We start from the raw sequence: 21,235 nt of genomic DNA on the forward strand, positions 1-21,235 counted from the left end.
ATTTCATATGAAGCAGTTGAGGGTGGGAGCCAACTGTGGAGGTTGCACTGTTCCAAGGGGTGTCTACGCTTGACTATCATACAATCCTGGTCACAACATCCCACAAATAGTTAAAATATATAATAATAAAATATATGATAGTGTATCATGTATATACACACTAAAAGATATAAGATAATAAAATATACCATATATATATATATATATATATATATATATATATATATATATATATATATATATATATATAACATTTTAATGTTCTATTAGTAAAAATTGCATTTTTGTGCTTTCTAGCCTATTATGGAAGAGATGTCCTATGATGTCTAGCCTTGTTATGTTATGTAAACATTTTGACTTGGTCAAATTACACAAAAATAAAATAATAATAATAATAATAATTTAATTAAAACACTTTGATACTCAATCACATAAAAATAAAATAAGTGTAATTATAATTAATAATTAAATTAGTTTAGATCTATCTTATTAAGTTTCAAGAGGGATAAAAAATTAGTTATAAACACCATAATAATAATAATAAATTAATTAAAACATTTTGAAACAATCCTATTACATAAAAATAAAATAAAAAAATAATTAGAATTAAATTAGTTTAGATTTATGTTACTACATTTCAAATTTGAAGAAAGATTAAATCTTAGATACAAATTTTCAGAATGAAAAAAAAAAAAAAAAAAATTCTGTATATGTGGTAAATACTCCTTGATATGAAAATGAATTATTCTGAAATAAAAATACATTCATGGTGGATTTTTAAAAATAGCTTCAATAGGATGAAAAATTGGCAGGGTGCTTGGATTGTGAAACAAAAAAAATCAAAAAATAAGGTTCAATATGATGAAAAGCTGGTGGGGTGGTTACATTGTGAAACAAAAAAATCTACCCAAAAAATCATTCAATCATCCAGAAACATCCTATTTATCTATTATAAAAGTGGAGCCATCCTTGCGTTTTCTTGAAATCATCGTAGGGTAAAATTATCAACATTGCTACCCTTCTCCATGTCTGTGATATCGATAGGGCCGCCGCTACTTCCATCTAAACACCAAAATCATGTCACGATTACAATTTTTCACAGAGGCTCAGAAGCCATTTCCATTTGTTTCCCTCACAATGGTGGAAGTAACCACCTGAGAAGCAAACCAAATTGCTTCAATGATATTGCCTTTGAAGGAGAATTTAGACGGGAGATACCATGCAGCAATTATATTAGCAATTCAGACGTGAGAAAATTATGCAGGGATGGGCACCTGCAAGAAGCACTGGAGAGCCTGCATTATATGAATGAGATGGGTGTTGAGATTGAATTCCATACATATGCCTGTTTCTTGCAAGCATGTGCTGAAACGAAGGCTCTCAGACAAGCCAAGCGTCTCCATTCATTGATTGTTTCCATTGCAACTGACCAAGAAATCCTTTTGGCTGACAGGCTTGTATATACCTATGCCAAATGTGGTAGGTTGGAAGATGCCCGTCTGGTTTTCGATAAAATGCCCAAACAAAACATTTTGTTATGGAATGTAATGATTTTAGCCTATGTGAATCATGGGTGCTATGAGGAAGCTCTCATGCTTTATCGCCAAATGCCAGAGTTTGGCATTAAGCCAGACTATTACACATTTCCCTGTGCTCTCAAGGCTTGTGCGGGTTTATCAGCTCTCTTACAAGGCAAAGAGATCCATGCCCATGTAATGAGAATTGGGTTTGAGTCTCATATACATGTGGGAAATACCCTTCTGACTATGTATGCAGCTTGCAGGAATTTGAAGGATGCACGCCAAGTGTTTGACAAAATGTATCAAAGGGACGTCATCACCTGGAATGCCATGATTGCAGGTTATGTTCAGGATGGGCATTATGAGGATGCCTTGACATTGTTTCGTCAAATGTCGCGGACAGAAACGAAACCTGATTTAGCCACCGTCGTTACCATTATTCCGGCTTGCGCCTGCTTAGGAGCTGTTAAAGAGGGTAAGGTAATTCATGCTTACACGATCAGGAGTGGGTTGGATGGGAATGTTTTAGTAGGGAATGCTCTTATTGACATGTATGGAAAATGCTGCAGTATAGAGAATGCAGTCCGAGTGTTTGGAAACATGTCCCAGAAGGATGTGATTTCGTGGACTGCGATGATATATAGTTATGGTGAGAATGAGAAGTATGAAGAGGCACTGGAACTTTTTAGTCAAATGGAATTGGGAGGTGTGAAGGCAGATGTGGTCACTGTCACTAGCATGCTCTCAATATGTGGAGATATTGCAGATCTGGAACAGGGCAAAAATGTTCATGATTACATATTGAGGAATAGGATCAAGTTGGATGTTTTTGCCCAAAATGCGCTAGTAGACATGTATGCAAAATGCAAGAGTATAGAAAATGCACGCCGAGTGTTTGACAAAATATCCCCAAAAGATGTGATCTCATGGATTACAATGATTGCAGGTTACCGCCAGAATAGATATTGCCAAGCGGCACTTAAACTCTTTAGGGAAATGCAGTTCTCTGTTAAACCCAATTCGGTTGCTATCATTTCTATTCTCTCTACATGCGCCGATTTAGCGGCTTTGCAACAGGGAAGGGAAATCCACGGTTACATAATTAGAAATGGGCTGTCATCAGATGTTTTTGTAGGGAAGGCGCTTATTGGCATGTATGCTAAATGTGGGAATATGAAAGATGCACACCACTTGTTTGGAAAAATGTTACAAACAGATGTGACATTGTGGACTGCCATGATTGAAGGGTACAGCATGCAGGGTAATGGCAAGGATGCGCTTTCGCTCTTTTACCAAATGCAGCAGGCAGGGATAAAACCTGATGACGTTACTTTCATTGCTGTTTTATGTGCATGTAGCCGTGCAGGACTAGTGGCGGAAGGGTGGCATTACTTCAGACAAATGAGTCGTGAGTATGGCATAGAGCCCAACCTGAAGCACTATACATGCATGGTTGACCTTCTAGGCCGTGCCGGGCTCCTCAGTGAGGCACACAACATTATCAAAGAGTTACCGGTAGAACCTGACGTAGGCATATGGGGTGCCCTGCTTGGTGTATGTCGAATGCATCACAATATCAAATTAGGAGAATATGCGGCAGGCCGCATTTTCGAGTTGGAGCCAAACAATGTTGGATATTACTTACTTCTGTCAAACATGTATGCGGATGCTGATAGATGGAATTCTGTAGCAGAAGTCGGAGCAATGATGAAAGACAGGAGTCTGGTAAAAAATCCAGGATGCAGCTGGATTGAGGTCAAGGGCACAGTCCATGCATTCCTCGTAGGAGACAGATCACACCCTCAAGCTTATCAAATTTATGCAATAGTAGATAGTTGGGCTGCGAGAATGAAGGCTGCAGGTTATGTGCCCAGCACAAATTTTGTGCTGCAAAAAGAGTTGGATGCAGCCACCAAGGAAGATGTCCTATGTGGCCACACTGAGAAGTTGGCTATAGCTTTTGGCCTTATCAACACACCACCTGGGACACCACTCAGAATCACCAAGAATCTTGAAATGTGCAGTGACTGCCACGATGCTACTAAATTCATTTCCAAGATTGTTCGGCGAGAAATAACAGTGAAAGACAAAAGCCACTGTCACATTTTCAAGGATGGATCGTGTTCTTGTGGGTGCTATGAGTGACATTAGTTTAAATAAGCAATGAAGATAAAGGTTGGACAAAAATGAATATGATTCATGGTAAATCCAAGAGGTGCATATTGGTTCAATGGGAACTGTTGTGTGTATGGTGTATTAAATGGATTGAACCTCTATAGAGTGCACGACTGGTAACTTCTGGTGTGAAGTAAATCAATCAAGCAACTAAAATACCAAATCAGTAACCGCACCAAAAATCGCATAAATGGAAGGCAGAAATGCCAAAAACTGCCTAATTGCCCAATTGAAGCAAACAATATGAGGCAGCGTCAGTGCACGGGCGTGTGTGCTCTAGTCGCAAGTAGCGAGGTGATTATACAAACACAGAGACGTGGCTTCAACTCCCATTATGCAAACACAGAGACATGGCTTCAACTCCCACAACCCCCTCACAAACTGAGTGGGTGCAGATGAGGCCAGATACAGGTCCTAGGTGAGTTTGGTGGCATAGAAACACCTTTCACAGCATAGCTGTTTAGCCGAAGGACAGCTGCAAGTTACTATAAGCAGCATTTCCAAAAAATGAAAACGTGGAGAAGTGTCCATTCAAAGAAAACAGACAGCAAGCTAAACAAAGTGAATTTGGCTTTGGGTGTGCTGGCTGGCCATGAAAAGATGTCAAAACTTAATGCTAGCAAATAATTCGTTATCTCTAGGATCGTGGCAGAATTGATGTAAAAAATCATCCTTCCTTCTCCTCGGTCAATTCTTATAAACTCAGAGAGGACTAGCTATTATGTTTCATTTCTCACACAGTATGGGTGCTTGGAGATGGAGAGTCTAATTTTGGGTGTCAAAGCACAGAGCCTTGCAGTTTATGCTGAAACATATTTCTGTAATATCTGGCCACATGAAATCAGCTACAGAGATTATATCTTTGATGTATATTGACTTATTCTTGCTGTATCAATGCATGATATATTTTAAGCTAAAGTCACAAAACAGATGTAACATTTTGCTCAACACCCACTTGTTTTGGGCAATGTGAAAATTAATCTCGTTCATTAAGGCATTGAACATCTCTATACGACATCCCGTTGGTTTTGGCACATATTGACCTATCCAAATGTCATGGTGGGTGATAAGCGGCTGTTGACAGTGCATTCTGTTAGGCTATGCTTTGTGGTTCGATGATTTTCATCGTCACATATGTTATGACTATTACTCATCCATCCATGCATGTTTGCATTTCATGATCTTGTTGGAAACAACTCCAGACACTTTACCATTTGAGAAATCTCCTATTCCCAAGGTTGAAGGTTGGACAAACTGGTTTTGCTAAGCTGGATGAAGGTTCAACTATTATGGAGTATATATTGATCCAATGATTTGATTGGACTACAGGGAAATGTATGTTCCTAAATGTGACAAGAAATCAAACAGAAACTACAGCCATTCCACCTTATCAGTTTGACTTTTGGAGTTCAATGGCAGTAATATAGATAAAATGACTGACAAATGAGAGCTTTATCAAGAACGTAAGGTCAATAAGAAAGCTGCAAAAATTCTGCTAAAGAAATATGACATGATAGAGGAATTTTTTATGACTTTGCTCATGTATCGTCCTAAGCTCTGAGGAGGTACATAAATTTGGAGAGGAAGAAGTGCATAAAGGATATGAACCTCAAGTAACATTATCTTATTCCTGAACATTTGCATAAGAATGTAAGGTGGATAATATAAGTTGCAAGAATTCTGCTAAAAAATCTCACCATAATAGGGGCATTTTTATTATTTTAAATATTTTTTCATGCATCAATGATCATCCTAAGTTTTGAAGAGGTGACTAAGATTATAGCAGAGGAATTGCATAAGTGTATCAACCTCCAAGTAGCATTATCTTATTCCTAATCTCTACATTTTTATGATTTTGAATGTTTTTCCTTGCATCATCCCAAGTTTTGAAGAAGTGCACAGGTTTGGAACGGAGGAAGTAAATAAATAATATCAACCCTCAAGTAGCATTATCTCATTCCTAATCATTTGCATGTTGTTGGTATAATATTTGTCTGTGCTGGACTGTTTACAGTTTGCATCGAAGAGTCTGCTTTAAAATAAACTCCAACCACGAAAAATGGTGTTACGCTAAACATTGAGGAGCATCCAAAGCATTTGTGTAGATCAAAAGTGGTGAGTGCAGACCAAAATTATAATTGAGCATTAACCAAGAGAGAGAAAAATATCATATCAAATTATAAGTGAGTTAGCTATTTGACTCTATTATTTGGTCATTTTTTATCGCACAATTTATAATTTTTACAACTTTTTATATTCCTGCATAGAGAAGTTATCCATGCTTTTTATCTCAGTAGTAACCAGAGAAGTTATCCATTCTTTTTATCTCGGTAGTAACCAGCGTAGATAATACTTAGCTTAGAAAATATGTTAGAAAAATTTTGTGGGAACTTTGTTTTGTGGGTATTTCTTTTCATTTTGTAAATCATATTGGATATAAATTTATAGCATTGATTAAAGTGTCTAACTTGACACATAACAGAGCAAGTTAGTTTGGGAAATCAACTCCAATACTTTTTATATGAAGCTTAAAACATTCGACCACTTGAGCTAGCACACTAGGGTCACCAAACTCCAAGATTTTTTATATGAAGCTTAAAACATTCGACCACTTGAGCTAGCACACTAGGGTCACCAATTTCTTATGTGATAAGTAGTTAGTATAATTTGGTAGATACTTATGTGTATATTATGATAATCTCACTATTAACTTTTTGTTCTCGTATGATTGTAGGAGTGTTTGTTTTTTTTTTTCGTTCTTTGGAAAAAAATTATAAAATATATTTAGATATTACATTTTGCACTCACTTAAAAGCTTTTTCAAAAACATAAAAGTGTTAAAAAAGTTTTATTGGAGTCTTAAACAAAATCTTCACATATATCTCAAAATAAACCTAAAAGATTGTTGTTAAGTGTCCACAATTTTAAAACTAATTACAAAAGTTCTTTGAGAGTGCACAAAATGTCAAACATATCCATCTAGATGCACTATCCAATGAAATATTTAAAGTGAGCTACAACCCACAACCCATCCTCCACCTAGAAGATAATATCACTAACAACATGAAAATGGAAACCAGCAAGCTAATTATGGAAGGATCATACATCTAATGAAATATTTAAAGTGAGCTACAACCCACAACCCATCCTCCACCTAGAAGATAATATCACTAGAAGATAATATCACTAACAACAAGAAAATGGAAACCAGCAAGCTAATTATGGAAGGATCATACAGATTATAGAGCATGCCCATTACTTGATTTTAACATTGATCAAAGCACCAACTTTGTAATGTCCCTTTCTTGGGATTGCCCAATCAGCCGATAGACTAATTCATAGATGTGTGAAATTAAATTTGTGCAATGATAAAAATTCTCATTGAAGCCTTCCATCAAACACTTATCATACATCCAACCACTACATTGTCCATTAACTCGTTGAAACATTTCGTCAAACAGTTTATGAACAACCATTTTGACAAATAGATTATTCAAACAGTTTGCCTGTAGATAAAAGGGTAGTAATATTTTGCATGAAAATTAAATATAAACCCTCAACATCATTTGCATAGTAAATAAAGTAACTAAAACTTGACACTTATTTTATTAAAACTGAAAGAAAATTTCTCATGTCAAATCTGGTTGTAACCCTTAAAACTTCACTCAGGTAAGGCACAACAACAAGCCTTACCTCTCTATCTTTATCCTCAATAACTTGTACTCACCCAAGTGAATTACGGCTGGAACCATAGATGCTAGAATTAATTGAGAATGTGAATGTCCCACCATTTGTAATTGCCTTGTCACCTCCTCCAACAAGCTACGAAGGACATCATTGGTTGGAGACAACTGTCCAAGTTGATCTCTTGCTCCAAAAAGCTCTTCTTCCATCATTCTTCCCACCATCATAGTGCTGCTCTAATTTAAAGAGTGATAGTCACTCACCTAAACAATCCAGATTTCATTGTTAACCCCTTAGGCTAGTAGGATGCACCATTATGATATTGTTGTAATGCCCCTTTCTTGGTATTGCCTAATCAACCAATAGAATAATTCCTAAATGTGCCAAATTAAACTTGTGCAATAATCATATTGTTCATTGAAGCCTTCCGTCCAACACTTAACACATCCACCCACTACACTGTCAAACAATTTATGAACAATCATTTTGACAAAAAGATTATTCAAACAATTTGCATGTAGATAAAAGGGAAAAAATATTTTGACAAATATTTTGCATGCAAATTAAATAGAAACCCTCAACATCGTTTGCACAATAAATAAAGTAACGACACTTATTTTATTAAAACTAAAGGAAATATTCTCATGTCAAATATGGTTACAAAATATCATGGAAACCTAAGAATGTTTGTCTATAGAAAATAGGGATTGTTGTCTCTACACGAGTATATGTGGCCCTCATATTTAAGGTATTCCACCTACAATTCCCCGAAGTTTCTTTATTACCCTAGTGCCAAGGATAAACCATTTGACTTCCCAACAAACAAAGCAATTAAGCGTGGTGGATTGTGTGAATTATGGGTTGCTTAAACATATTATTTTTCTTGACTTGGCTATGGCACAAGGTAGTTGTAGTTTTAAGACAAAGAATGCTGCTATTTAGTAAGTCTACTCCCAACAAGAAATCTACTATCTAAGAGTTATTCTCCTTCCATTACAAAAGTTATATCTCCAAGATAACCAATGTTGCCTCTTTCAAAATAGCACACCTTAGTCTCTATCATATGACATATTTAATGCCCTGAAATTAATAGGCTTGGCCTTCCTTGCACTAATGATGTTGTACTCACAATTTACAAACTCCTCCTTATTATAATTGATCTCTAAGATAAAACCATTTTTTCTAATGAACTCTGCTCCTAAATTAATGAAAACCACAGTCCTCACTATAATATTCTTATTTCAAATAAGCTCGACCTTGTATACAAAATGGAGATCTCCTCATGAATAAAATATGCCCTGCAAAACAAATGAAATCTCCTAACAAAATTAAAACCCCAAAATTATGGCAAACCTATCTTGCCAATCAATATGCTTCAATGAGAAATCCATAGTTATTCCTCCTTAGATTGGTTACGGTGTATAGTTTCAATACCAAAACCAATTTTCCTTAGGGATAAGGTTTTACCACTTCCTTAAGCCACAAGGGCTCAAAATCAAATAAGGAAAATCATCCATCCACCCTGTAAAGAATGATCTTGAGCTCCCTTTAATAATTTATGGCCATCTCAGTACCATGGGTAAGTATTCCATGGGTGCCAATACCATGGTACCAATAACATGGGTAAGTAAATACATAATAATGTATCTTTATAAAGTTCACCTTCTCACAACCACATTTTAATATAATTAAATCAATTGTTTCCCTTGTAGTGATCATTAAGGGACATGACAAACTTCCAATAGTAGACCAACTTTGAAATGCGTGTTAGGTTCCTTATTGGTGCTCTCTATACACATTTAAAAATGAGTTAAAAATGAGACGACCTTAAAAGAAAATTGAAAATGATTAACTTCATTTAAGGTGGGCCTTGAAACCAAAATTGACTCATATAATATTCTCCTTTCATCCATTTAATAATGACTATGGAGCATGCCCATTCCTTGATTTTAGCACTTAGCAAGTACCATCATCTAATAGCGTACTAGATTTGGAAAGTGTGTTAGCATCTTGATTTTACTCTTTGTTCACATTTAAAAAGGAGATGCCTAATTAACTTCTTCAAAAATGGGCTCTGAATCCAAACTTGACATCGTGCATTCCCCTTTCATCCATTTAATAATCTCTATGGAGTCATCAAAGATTCAACTATGGGATACTCTCTTTTTTGGAGCAATCATCAATAACAATTTTAAAGAAAACAACTCATCACAATCCCCCTCCTCCCCCCTTCCAATGCTTTTGTGAACCTTATAAAATGAGATAATTCAAACATAGAACCCCTTTTGCCCCTAATTTTGAAGGAGAGCCTTGGCTAACTCTATTAAAAAAACCAAGGCTATAGACTTATTGATAGGAGCTAGGGTAATTGTATATGAAGATAAATTTTGAGATGGGGTCTGCTACTTTGAATAAAACCCTACTTTCATTGGCATATTTAATGGGCGATATATATTTTCCTTTGAATATGCTCGCATTCTTGTTGAACTAGATGCCCTAAACAACTATTTTTGGAAGAACATTGAATTGTTTTAGCTATGGATTCACAAGAAAGTTCCTAGGACTTTAAATATTCCTCCCACCATTCTTTGAACCCTGATATGTTTTCTATTTCTTCCCTTGTTTAGCATGTTCACAAAATATTAACATATAACTCATAGTTTCCTCATTTTCTTTACATAACATGCATTTGTTAGGTCCTTAACTTCTCCTCTTTTGGAGAATTTCCCAAGTCAAGGTTATGGATTTGAAATTGCCATGGATATTCCACTAGATAGTTCATCACAATAGATCTGTTAAAATACCAAAATCTATATTATGAAGTGTTCATTCCTTTTAGATTCTAGATTAGTTAGTGACTATTTTGTTATTTATGCATGCAATATATAAAATGCAGAAAATAGAGAACAAGTAAATACAATCACTCACAAACCATAATTCACCCCAAGATATGCTCTGGGAAACCCTTTTAGGAGAAAACTCAATTGGAAGGTGAGGTTTCTATGCTCTCTTTTGTCTAGAATGGAAATGGTGCAAATATAAGGAGTAGACATTCTCTACGGAGTTACCTAAGACTAGTGGCTCGTGGGATGTTATAGAACACAAACTCCCTCTATTCTGCTCTCTCTATGCACTGTAGTCTAGTTCGCTCTAATATGGAAATAAATACACTCCAATAGAATGAAATCCCTTTTCCTCCTAGTGGCCCGATTATAACATAGCTTGATAGCCAACTAGGGTTTAAGTTTGATTCCTTCAACTCTCAACTAGAGCTACAACTATGACCGTTATAAAATATTACTAATAGTATACATGTGGTTATCTCCTTTTCTGTGAGTAATGGAGTTGATGTGGCATCCTCTCAAATCATGGTGGATAAAACAGGAAGATCAACTTTTGGGTGGCATAGATTTTGCATATGGACTGCACCATTGGAAAGGTCTATGAATGTAAAGCATTGCCAGGGGGTCTTGCAAAATGGGAGTTTTTGGACCCAAAAAAACTCCATTTAATATGTCAAACTTCCTCTAGAAGGTTTCAAACCCTAATTTTCCAAATTGAGACCCACCGGTAAAAATGGCACAATAAGCCGATCCTGCAAATGTTTCCACTCTAAAGGCATTGAGATGGATGAAAAATATATAATGATCCAATCCAAGTCATACCTCCCCATTTTGGGAGGATTTTGGTCTCCAAATGCTTTTAATGAATGAGGTGAGTAAAATTTTCCTTTACCTTCTCCTTGGAGTGCCTTTTAGCCTTTCTTGGAAGTTGTTCTTTCAATCCATTTTTCCAAAGCTCAGGTTGCCCCTGTCTTGTAGTTCTGAACCTCTTCTACAAAATTGTATCCTCTTTCAACTCTACCTGAGCATATTGAGCTAACTCCTTTATGGAAGGCATGACTTGCTCCTCTCTTTGATCTAGCATGGAAGGCTCATAGAGTTTAAGATTTTCCACGTTCACCACTGAATAAATGCACATATATGGTGGTTTATTGAGTCTATAGGCATTATCTCCCACATTTTCTAGTATCTCGAAAGGACCATATCGCATAGCCTTTATTTTCTTACTAGGACTTATCAACCACCGCTTTTTCCATTATAACCATACTCTATCTCCTAGTCTACATGATTTCTCCGTCCTCCATTGATCATGCTTGGTCTTGTACTTTTCTTGTGAATTCTTCAATGTCTCATGTACTTGTAAATGAATCTGCATAATATTCTCAACAATTTTTTGTTGCTCTTAAATCATCCCTTGTGAGATACTTCCTCACTCCTCCTTGCTGCCCATATACAAAATCTAAAGGTGGAGGTGGCAAATATGCAAAACAAGTCTCAAATGGTGGCTTACCAGTCAAAGTGTGGACTACTATATTATAGAAGTGTTGTATAAAGACTAGGTTTTTATCCTAGGTCGTCAGATGCTTCTGATTGCAACCACTCAAAAGTTGCACCAAAGTTCTGTTAACTAGTTATGTTTTCCCATCAATCTAGGGATGGAATGTTATAGACCTCTTCAATTTTGTGTCCATATTCTTGCACATCATAGTCCAAATACGTTGATAATTCTCCCTATATAAAATGATGCTCATTGGTATCCCAAAATGCACCCAGACCTGTTCAAGGAATACGTTTGTTGTTTTTTTCCACCTGATGGTCTTTTTATAGGGTATGAGAATGTACATCTCACTAAATATGTCAACTACCATGAATAGGAGGTCATGTCACTTCTTGGTTGTTGGTAAACTTCCCACAAAACCCATGGAAATGCTTTCCCAAGGACGAGTTGGTACATGCAAGAGATGGTATGGACCCTATTTACTTTTATCAAGCTTGTTGGTACAATAAAGCAAACCTATTTCCCGTTACTAGGCTTGTTGGTACAACAAAATCATACATCCTCTAATGAACCTATCTGCCTCTTCTTATATCCTAGGCAGCCAATGCACATACCTCTGCAAATATGCAACCATCTTCCCAATGCCAAAAGGCTCTATAACCTAAGAGGTGATCCTTTCTAATCAATTTCAATCTCACCCTTAGGAACACATAACTTGTTTAGCCTGTAGAGTAACTTGTTCTGGATATGATAGTCAACTGTGTTATCATTGTCATCCACATGAATTTGGCCCTATAACTTTTGATACACCTCCCTAAAGTCCTCATCCTTATATGCCTTTTTGTATGCATTATGGGTGAAAATATCCATGTGCATCAAAGTTCCCAAAGCTGTGATTTTTGATGTAAGTGGACTTGAAAGCACATTGGCCAACTTGTTTGCACTTCCCTTCTTGGAATTGACCACTAAATGAAATTCTTTTAAGAACCCCATCCACTTGTGATTCTTGATATGTTGTAATTTACTCTAGGCCTACAAGTACTATACTAGCTGGTGATTTGTGTGGATGATTGTCTCCTTTCTCATTAGATAGCGTTTCCACTTTTTGACAACTTGTATTAGGGCATATAAATCCTTTTCGTAAGTAGAGTAGTTGATAACAACCACATGAGACAATTTATAATGGTAGCATATAAGCCATCCTCCCTGCATTAAGACCACTATCATATCATACCCACTTGCATTTGTCTCCATTTCAAAGGGTTGTTACAAGTTTGGTAATGCAAAAAGCTAGTGCTTCATTGATTTCTTAAAATCCTCAAGGGCCTTATGCTAACACTCCCCCCACTTGAAAATATTTCCACTCACTTTATTGCATGAGAGTAGTGTAGGTATTGTTGAAAATGAGGCTATGAATATTCTCAAGTATTGTGTTGCCCCAATGAAGCACCTAACCTTAGAAACATTTGCAGGCATTGACCACTTCTTGATGCCTCCATCTTGGTAGAATCTATCGTGAGCTCCTCTCCAATCACATAGCCTAAATACACTAAATATTATTATGTAAATTCACATTTTTTGAGATTTTCCAACATCTGGTACTTCTTCAAAGTCTCTAGCACCTGCATCAAGTGTGAGATGTGCTCCTCCTAAGTAGACTATATACTAGTATATCATCCAAATAAACAATACCAAATGAATCTAGATATGGACACTATAGATCATTTATTAGTCTCATGAATTTAGTTGGTGCATTAATAGAACAAATGGCATGAATAACTACTCATATAAATCTTGTATGGTTTTCAACAAAGTCTTCTAGGTATATATATTTTTTATTTGAATCTAGTGATACCTTGATTTTAAATCCATCTTGGTGAAGTATTTTTCTTGCTACAACTAATCCAACATGCCATCAATCCTAGGCAAGGGGTCCCTGTTCTTGAGTGTAATTTTGTTTAACACTCTATAATCAATGCACATTTGCCGATTCCCATCCTTATTTGGCACAATTATGATGGGTGACCCATATGGTGAGGTAATTGGTCGAATAACACCATGCTCCAGTAGCTATTGCAATTTCTTCTTCACCTCATTTTCTTCTAGAAAAAACTTCTTGTACAACCTGATGCTTGGCAATGAAAAGTTTGGCAAAAATTGTATCTCATGTTCCACTTCCCTCTTAGGTGGTATCCCTTTAGGCTCTTGAAACACTCCTCTGTATACCTATAGAAACTCTTCCAGTTTTTGTCTTTATTCCTTAGCACACCCTCCAGGGATGCCTTTTCTTTCATTGACCTTTCTACAAAGTAATTTTCTCTTAAGAATAATATAACATACTTCTTGATAGAACTAATAAATTTCTTAGCTTAGTTGGCACTTAGCAATGAAGTATTTGACTTTCCCTTTTGAAAGTTGACAATCAAGGTTTTATTTTCCTTTATAAGGAAATAATGATTGAATCTTTGCATGAAGATTGCATCCCGCATGTACATATAAGGATTCCCAAAAACAACTCCAAATGCATCAAGTGTAGCCACATCCAATTCTACTTCATCAATAAAATCAAAACTAATATAAATTTACATTATTTGGTGACATTTACCCCTGCCTCCTTGTTGATCCATCCCAATGGATATGGGATAGGATGGTCATGAACCTCCAGTCCAAGTTTGTTGATCATATCCATTGGTATGAGGTTTTCCTATAAACTTGAGTCAAATAGAGCATCACTTTGTCCTCTTGGCCTATATATTTCTAAGGAAGTGTTTGGTGATCTTATTCTCTTCTTGTTGTTATAGGCTATTGAGATTCACCCCCTTTTGCACCAATGTGTAAACAATATTTCCATCCATGACAAAGCTACTTTCACCCGATTTCTTTGAATTTGTGGCTATGCGATTTTTCTTCTTTTTGTCCTTCATACAATTCTTTAGATTGTGTTTTGCATGTAATTTCCATAACTTATCTATGTGATCATCAATGTTTTAGTGGTTACAATGGTTTCTATGATCCTTGCACTAGTGTGTTGTGGCTATTGTTTTCTTGTCCTTCCCTATTTTCCACTTCTTCTTACCCTTCTTTGAAGCCTCCCAATGTTCCTTTTGCTTTGAACCACTTGATTTCCTTTTCTTTTGGCCTTTTTATTAGTACCTTTCTTGTACACAAGTCTTATCCATTGTTTTGGTTTTAAACAACATCACTTGCTTTTGCAAATGGCTATAAAGACGCCCTAGATACTCGAGGAGTACATATTTTTTCTCGGGGATAGATACCTAACATTATTTCCATCTTCTGGAATTCTATGGGGTACTCCTATACACTTTGCCACTATCTATTCCTGAAAGAATCCCATTGGATCAATTGGTCCTCTACATACCCGATAGGGTATAACTAGGAATTGATGATAATTTTAAAATCCCCCCACCTAGTTACTAGAGGATCTCCCTCCATCCTAACAATTTCTTTGTGGCTTTTCCACTAGGTCAGGGCATGACCCTCCGATTTGAAATGAGAAATTTGATTTTTCAATTCCTCCTCTATATGGTGAATACTAAAACAAACTTTTAATTTCTATAACTAATGGTTTAATTTTAAAGTATCTACTTACCTTGATACGACTTGATATCCACCTTTGCTTCCATCTTGAAGAGAGATTGTGAATGCTTCACAATGCTCAAACTTGGTTGTTTTTTTCTAGGTTTCTTAGAATCCCTATTTGGTTCTTCCCCATCCTCCAATTTCCCCTTTGGTTTTACTTATGCGTTGGAACCCCCATTTTCTTCAACCAACCCAAGCTTACTAGTTAGGGATACCATGAAGAGGTTCAAATTATAGTTTATATCTGTGACTTGCACTTCCAGTGGTGCAAACCTATCCTCTACTAGATCTCGAGGGTTATCATAATTCAATTCATTGGCCATGGCTATGATTTTATGACTTTCTATTTAAATTGATCTAATCCCCTGTAAATTTCCACAAAATACCCAAATAAACCTACTCTGATACCAATATGATCTGTAAACTGCCATGGATATCCCACGAAACAATTTGTCACAACATATCTACTAAAACAAACCAAAATCTATACTATGAAGGGTAAATTCCTTTTAGATTCCATATTTGTTATTATTATTTTTTTGTTTATGCATGTGGTGGATAATGTGTGTAAAATATAGAATAAGTAAATATAATCACTCACAAATTGCAATGAACACCAAGATATGCTCTGGATAATCCTTTCGGGAGAAAACATAGCAAGAAGGTGAGGTTTCTTTGCCCTTTTTTTTTTTAATCTAAAATGGAAATGGCGCAAATACAAAGGAGAAGGCACTCTATATGGAGTTACCTAATACCTATGGCCTGTCAACTACTACAAAACACAAACCTCCTATGTTATGCTTTCTCTCTCTCTCTCTCTCTCTCTCTATCCACTCTTAGCTACTCTACTCTACTACAGAACAAAATGCACTATAATAGAATGAAAATCCTTTTCCTCCTAGTGGCCTGATTATAACACAACTTGATCACCAATTAGGGGTTAAGTTTGATTCCAACTCTCAACTATATTTACAACTTTTACCCTTCTATAATCCATTCATAAAATCCATGATGTAAGGGCATCTGTAAAATTCAATTGAATGAGAGGTCAAACCTATTTACCAGAGAAGTTAGTTCCTCAATAAGTGGGTTGTTAGGATAGAGTTAGATAGGATTTTCATGTAATTCATTTAAATTAGATAATTGTTGGGATTTGGTTCATTTTCCCTAAATTGGTCAATTCAATCCTATTTCCATGGATCTAGAGTGACTTGTACCGATGTATTTATTTATTGATTAATTTAATAATAACAATTAGAGTGTGGAGGTATGCGAGAGTGGGTTTTCCAAAAAAAATTTATAGACTAGTCCTTCTACAATTTTTATTTTCATTATTTATTTGCATACATATATATTACAACATTGCAAGGGTCTGTGTTACGCCCTAGGTTTTTTTTGAATTCTTGCTGTAGGAGGTAGAGGAAGGTCAGTCATCACATAACACCTACACGAAGTTGGAAATACTGAGGGGGGGGTGGGGGTGAATCAATGTTTCTTTTTAATTGTTCTTTTTATCACCAAGACATATATATATGGAACACAGAAATAGATAGCTGAAATAAATGATTTTATTAACACAAATAGTGCAATGAAATAAATACAATATATAACTGGTTGCAATCAGTTGCCAAGCACCAACTTGGACTTTTGTGAGGCTTCAACCTCCAGAGCACCAACTCTGTTCTTCCAAACGCAATAGTTCTGCACTTAGGAGCACCAACTCCTAAGGATCCCAGTCCTTTCAATTCTGAGGCTCCAACCCCGTGGGCTCCAACCCAAACCTGGTATAAACAATTTTGTTGTAGTTCTCTACTCCCAAACCTGCTGAGCTTCTGCTTCACTCTTGTTCTCCTGCTTCTCCTACCTCTCCTGCCTCTGCTGCCTCTGCCTGAACTTCGGCTTCCTCTCACACTGATTATTCGCCCCCACTTCCTTGTTTTTTCCTGTTTTTGTATTCCTGATGCCTCTGACTGTTTGTTTCCGCTTCCCACTGGCTCTTCAACTTCTTCAACACTCGCTTCAGCTTCCTCTCCGTTGGCTTGTCCTTTGGCTTCCTTCTTCTTCATTGCTTTGGCTTTTCGGTTTCCTCTGCGCTGGATTACCTTTCGGGTCCTGGCTTTTCAGTCGCTGTGGTTTCCTTTGCCTCTTCGTGCTCACTGCTGCGTGTTAAAATTGTAACGAAGCCCATTTTTGTTTTAATGATAATAGGAATATATAGGACTTTATTGTTTAACGGAGAGACTATACCAATTAGGATGGACCCACATGCCACGTCCCAATCGCAATCGGCTTTCGTTCAGGCCTTCTGAATTATCGGAACTGTTATCATAAGCCTTTTGGCCTAAAAAAAACCCTGCGCTACACAATCATTCTTATACCACAAGTGGTATTTTAGAAGGGCCTTAAGCGAGAACTGGTATTCAGCGGATGGCTTCCGATTCCACTCAGCAGGCGACATGTAGCAGTGGGAAGGAAGAGGATACCGATTTTTCGAGCGGGTATTCCTCGAGCTATATGTCCACCCGAAATATATGTAGACCATTGGATCTACAAAGGGATGATCAACGGTGGAGGGTCGGATGCTCAGGTAATGCGGGCCCGCCTTTTTATGGTCGCAAATGTAATACATGGGAACATATGAAAAAACGACCAAAACGCTAAACAGGCGGACTTCAGATTTATTTTTCCCACATTTATAACTTTATTAGGTCCGTTATGTATATCACAATCGGTGCTTTCAGGGGTGCAAGGCCTTAAGCACTTGCGATGTGTCAGATGTGACATATACATTAAGCCAAACTATTATGTTGCTTTGGGTCCGCAACATATCGCTTTGAGGATTTTCCTTTGTATTTCGGTTTTTACACCGAAACCCGTTAATACACACAAAAAACTTTACGTGCGGAACTCAAACTTTATACAGTCAGGTTTATAACACCCATCGGGTCCGCCTGTGTAATTGGGCCTCGCTCCTTTGCATCGTGGCAATGCGATATTGCGATCGCCAATCATTGCAGTCGAATGTCGCATGGCCCCGGGGGTCTTTCCCTTGCCTCGTGGCATCGTCGACGTCGATCCGCTGATAGTGCATTGTTCGTCAATAGTGTATTTGCCTATTTATATATATTTCTCCACTCCCAGTAGTGTATTCCGTTATAACTATGTTTTCCGCCTTCCAATAGTGTATTTGCATATATATAAGTTTTTCTACCTCCGATAGTGTATATAGCCTATATATATGCGTTTGTGCCTCCGATTGTGTATTTGGCCTATATATATGCTATATTGCTCCCGATAGCTCCCAATAGTGTATTCTTTGGCATTCATTGCTCCGATAGCTCTGTTTGCTTCCTCTGATGGCTCTGTCTTCTCTTTTCTCCTCCAATAACTTTGTTTGCTCCTCTGATGGCTCTATTTGCTCCTCTGATGGCTTTATTTGCTCCTCTTGGCTCCTCGAATATTGCCATATTGACATCAATGACAATCTATGTCAACAATCTCCCCCTTTGTTATTGATGGCAATATTCTTCTTCTCTCCCCCTTTGACATCAATGGCAAAGGAATGCATACGGACTCCCCCTGTCGAACTGCTCCCCTTGTCCTGCAACATCTTTATGAATGAACTTGAGTGATGCTAAAGAAATAACCCCCATATTTTGACGAAGATGTTCAAATGCTTCTCGAGGAAGAGGTTTTGTGAAAATATCAGCTATCTGCTCCTTAGTATTGATATATTCCAAGATGATGTTTTGTTCAGCTACTTGTTCATGAAGGAAATGATACTTGATTGGTATATGTTTGGTCTTTGAGTGCATCACTGGATTTTTGCTGAGACTGATAGCACTTGTGTTATCACAATAGATGGTAATTGGTTGATCTGTACCTATGTTGACATCTTTTAGAGCTTCCTTCATCCATAGTATTTGAGTACAACAGTCTGCTGCAGCTATATACTCGGCTTCTGTGGATAATGATATGGATGTCTGTTTTTTGCTGAGCCAAGATACTAAACAGTCTCCTAGGAAGAATGCATTTCCACTAGTACTTTTCCGATCATCTACACTTTTGGCCCAATCAGCATTGGTGTATGCAGTTACAGTCAGTGTTGAGCTCTTAGGGTACCAAAGACCGAAATCAGGAGTTCCTTTCAGATATCTGAGAATTCTTTGTACAATGAACAAATGGGATTGTTTAGGAGAATATTGAAATCTTCCCACCATTCCTACTGCCTACATTATGTCGGGTCTTGTAGCAGTTAAGTACAAAAGGGCTCCAATTATTGACCTGTAATGAGTTGCATCTACTGGAGGGGAGTCATCATCTTTGCTCAATTTTGAATTTGTGGTCATAGGTGTGTTCATGGGTGCACAATCTTCCATTCCATATATTTTGAGCATGTCTTTAAGATATTTGGATTGAGATATAAACAATCTTGCTCTGGTTTGAGATACTTGTAGTCCAAGGAAGTGAGATAATTCTCCTATCATTGACATCTTGAATTCTCTTGACATATTTTGAGAAAATTCATGGCTCATTTCATCATTATTGCTAGCAAAAATTAGATCATCAACATAAACAAATGTGACTAGTAGCTTACCTTCATTCGTCTTTATGTAGATATTACTTCCTGCCACTCCCTTTTTGAAGCCTTGTTGTTGTAGATAGTGATCCAATCTAGCATACCAAGCTCTGGGAGCTTGTTTCAACCCATATAATGCCTTTTTCAACTTACAGACTAAGTCTTTTCCTTCCATTAGATCAAACCCTTCTGGTTGCTCCATGTAGACTTTTTCCTTGAGTTCCCCATTCAGAAATGCTGATTTTACGTCCATTTGATAGATTTGGAATCCTTTTGAGCAAGCAAATGCCAAGAACATCCTGATAGATTCCACACGAGCTACTGGTGCAAATGTCTCTTTAAAGTCAATTCCTTCAATTTGTGAATAACCTTTGCAGACAAGCCTTGCCTTGTCTCTGATAACTTGTCCTTCTTCATTCATTTTATTTTTGAATACCCACTTGGTTCCTATTATGTTTTTGTCCTTTGGACGAGGTACCAGCTCCCATGTCTCGTTCTTCTCAATTTGGGACATTTCTTCTTCCATGGCTTTTACCCAATGAGGATCCTTTCTTGTGCAAATGTTTTTGGTTCTATCATGGATAGAAGAGCAATAACGTTTCTCTTTGGTGTAATTATCATCCTTCTTCGGGTTTGCATCCCTTCATCTCTATTGCCAATAATCTGCTCTTCTGGATGATATTTCTGGAGAAACTTCATCTTTGAAGGGGTATGAGGTGGTTCTTTTTCCTCTTCTTCTTCTTCCTGATCTATTTCTTCTTCTTCAATGAGAGGATCATCTTCATGTTCTTCAATTTCTTTTTCTAGAAGGTCTTCATCAATCTTTACATCAATGCTTTCCACTATTTTATTTAGTCGAAAATTGTAGCACTTGTAGGCTTTGCTCCGTGTAGAGTATCCAAGGAATATCCCTTCATCAACCCGAGAATCAAACTTTCCTGGTGAGCCATCATTGATTTTTATGAAGCACTTGCTTCCAAAGATCTTGAAGTACTGTACTGAAGCAGGTCTTCCTTTCCATAATTCATTAGTCGTTTTTTCACAATTTGGTCTTAATTGAGTTCGATTCAAGGTATAGACAGTTGTTCTGACTGCTTCTCTCCAGAATTTTGGCTGCAAGTCTACTGCTAATAACATTGTTCTTGCCATTTCTTGAACTGTCTGGTTTCTTCTTTCAACTACCCCATTTTTCTAGGGTGTTCTGGCAGCAGAAAATTCTCTTTTAATTCCACATTAAATTATTTTGATGTGAATTCTCCCCCTCTATCTGTTCTGAGGCACTTAATTTTTTATTCCTTTTCATTTTCTACAAGTGCTTTTAGATTCTTAAAACACT

General features: G+C 36.9%; 1 pseudogene; it reads left to right on the forward strand.

The window, feature by feature from the left end:
• Positions 1–970: 970 nt before the first annotated feature.
• Positions 971–5,350, forward strand: LOC149142821 (pentatricopeptide repeat-containing protein DOT4, chloroplastic pseudogene; annotated as a pseudogene).
• The last annotated feature ends 15,885 nt before the right edge of the window (positions 5,351–21,235 follow it).

Source organism: Pinus tabuliformis, chromosome X (genome assembly GCF_031772625.1).
Source record: "Pinus tabuliformis cultivar Carrire ecotype Pingquan chromosome X, CPIR1, whole genome shotgun sequence".
In the NCBI taxonomy this organism is placed as follows: domain Eukaryota; kingdom Viridiplantae; phylum Streptophyta; class Pinopsida; order Pinales; family Pinaceae; genus Pinus; species Pinus tabuliformis.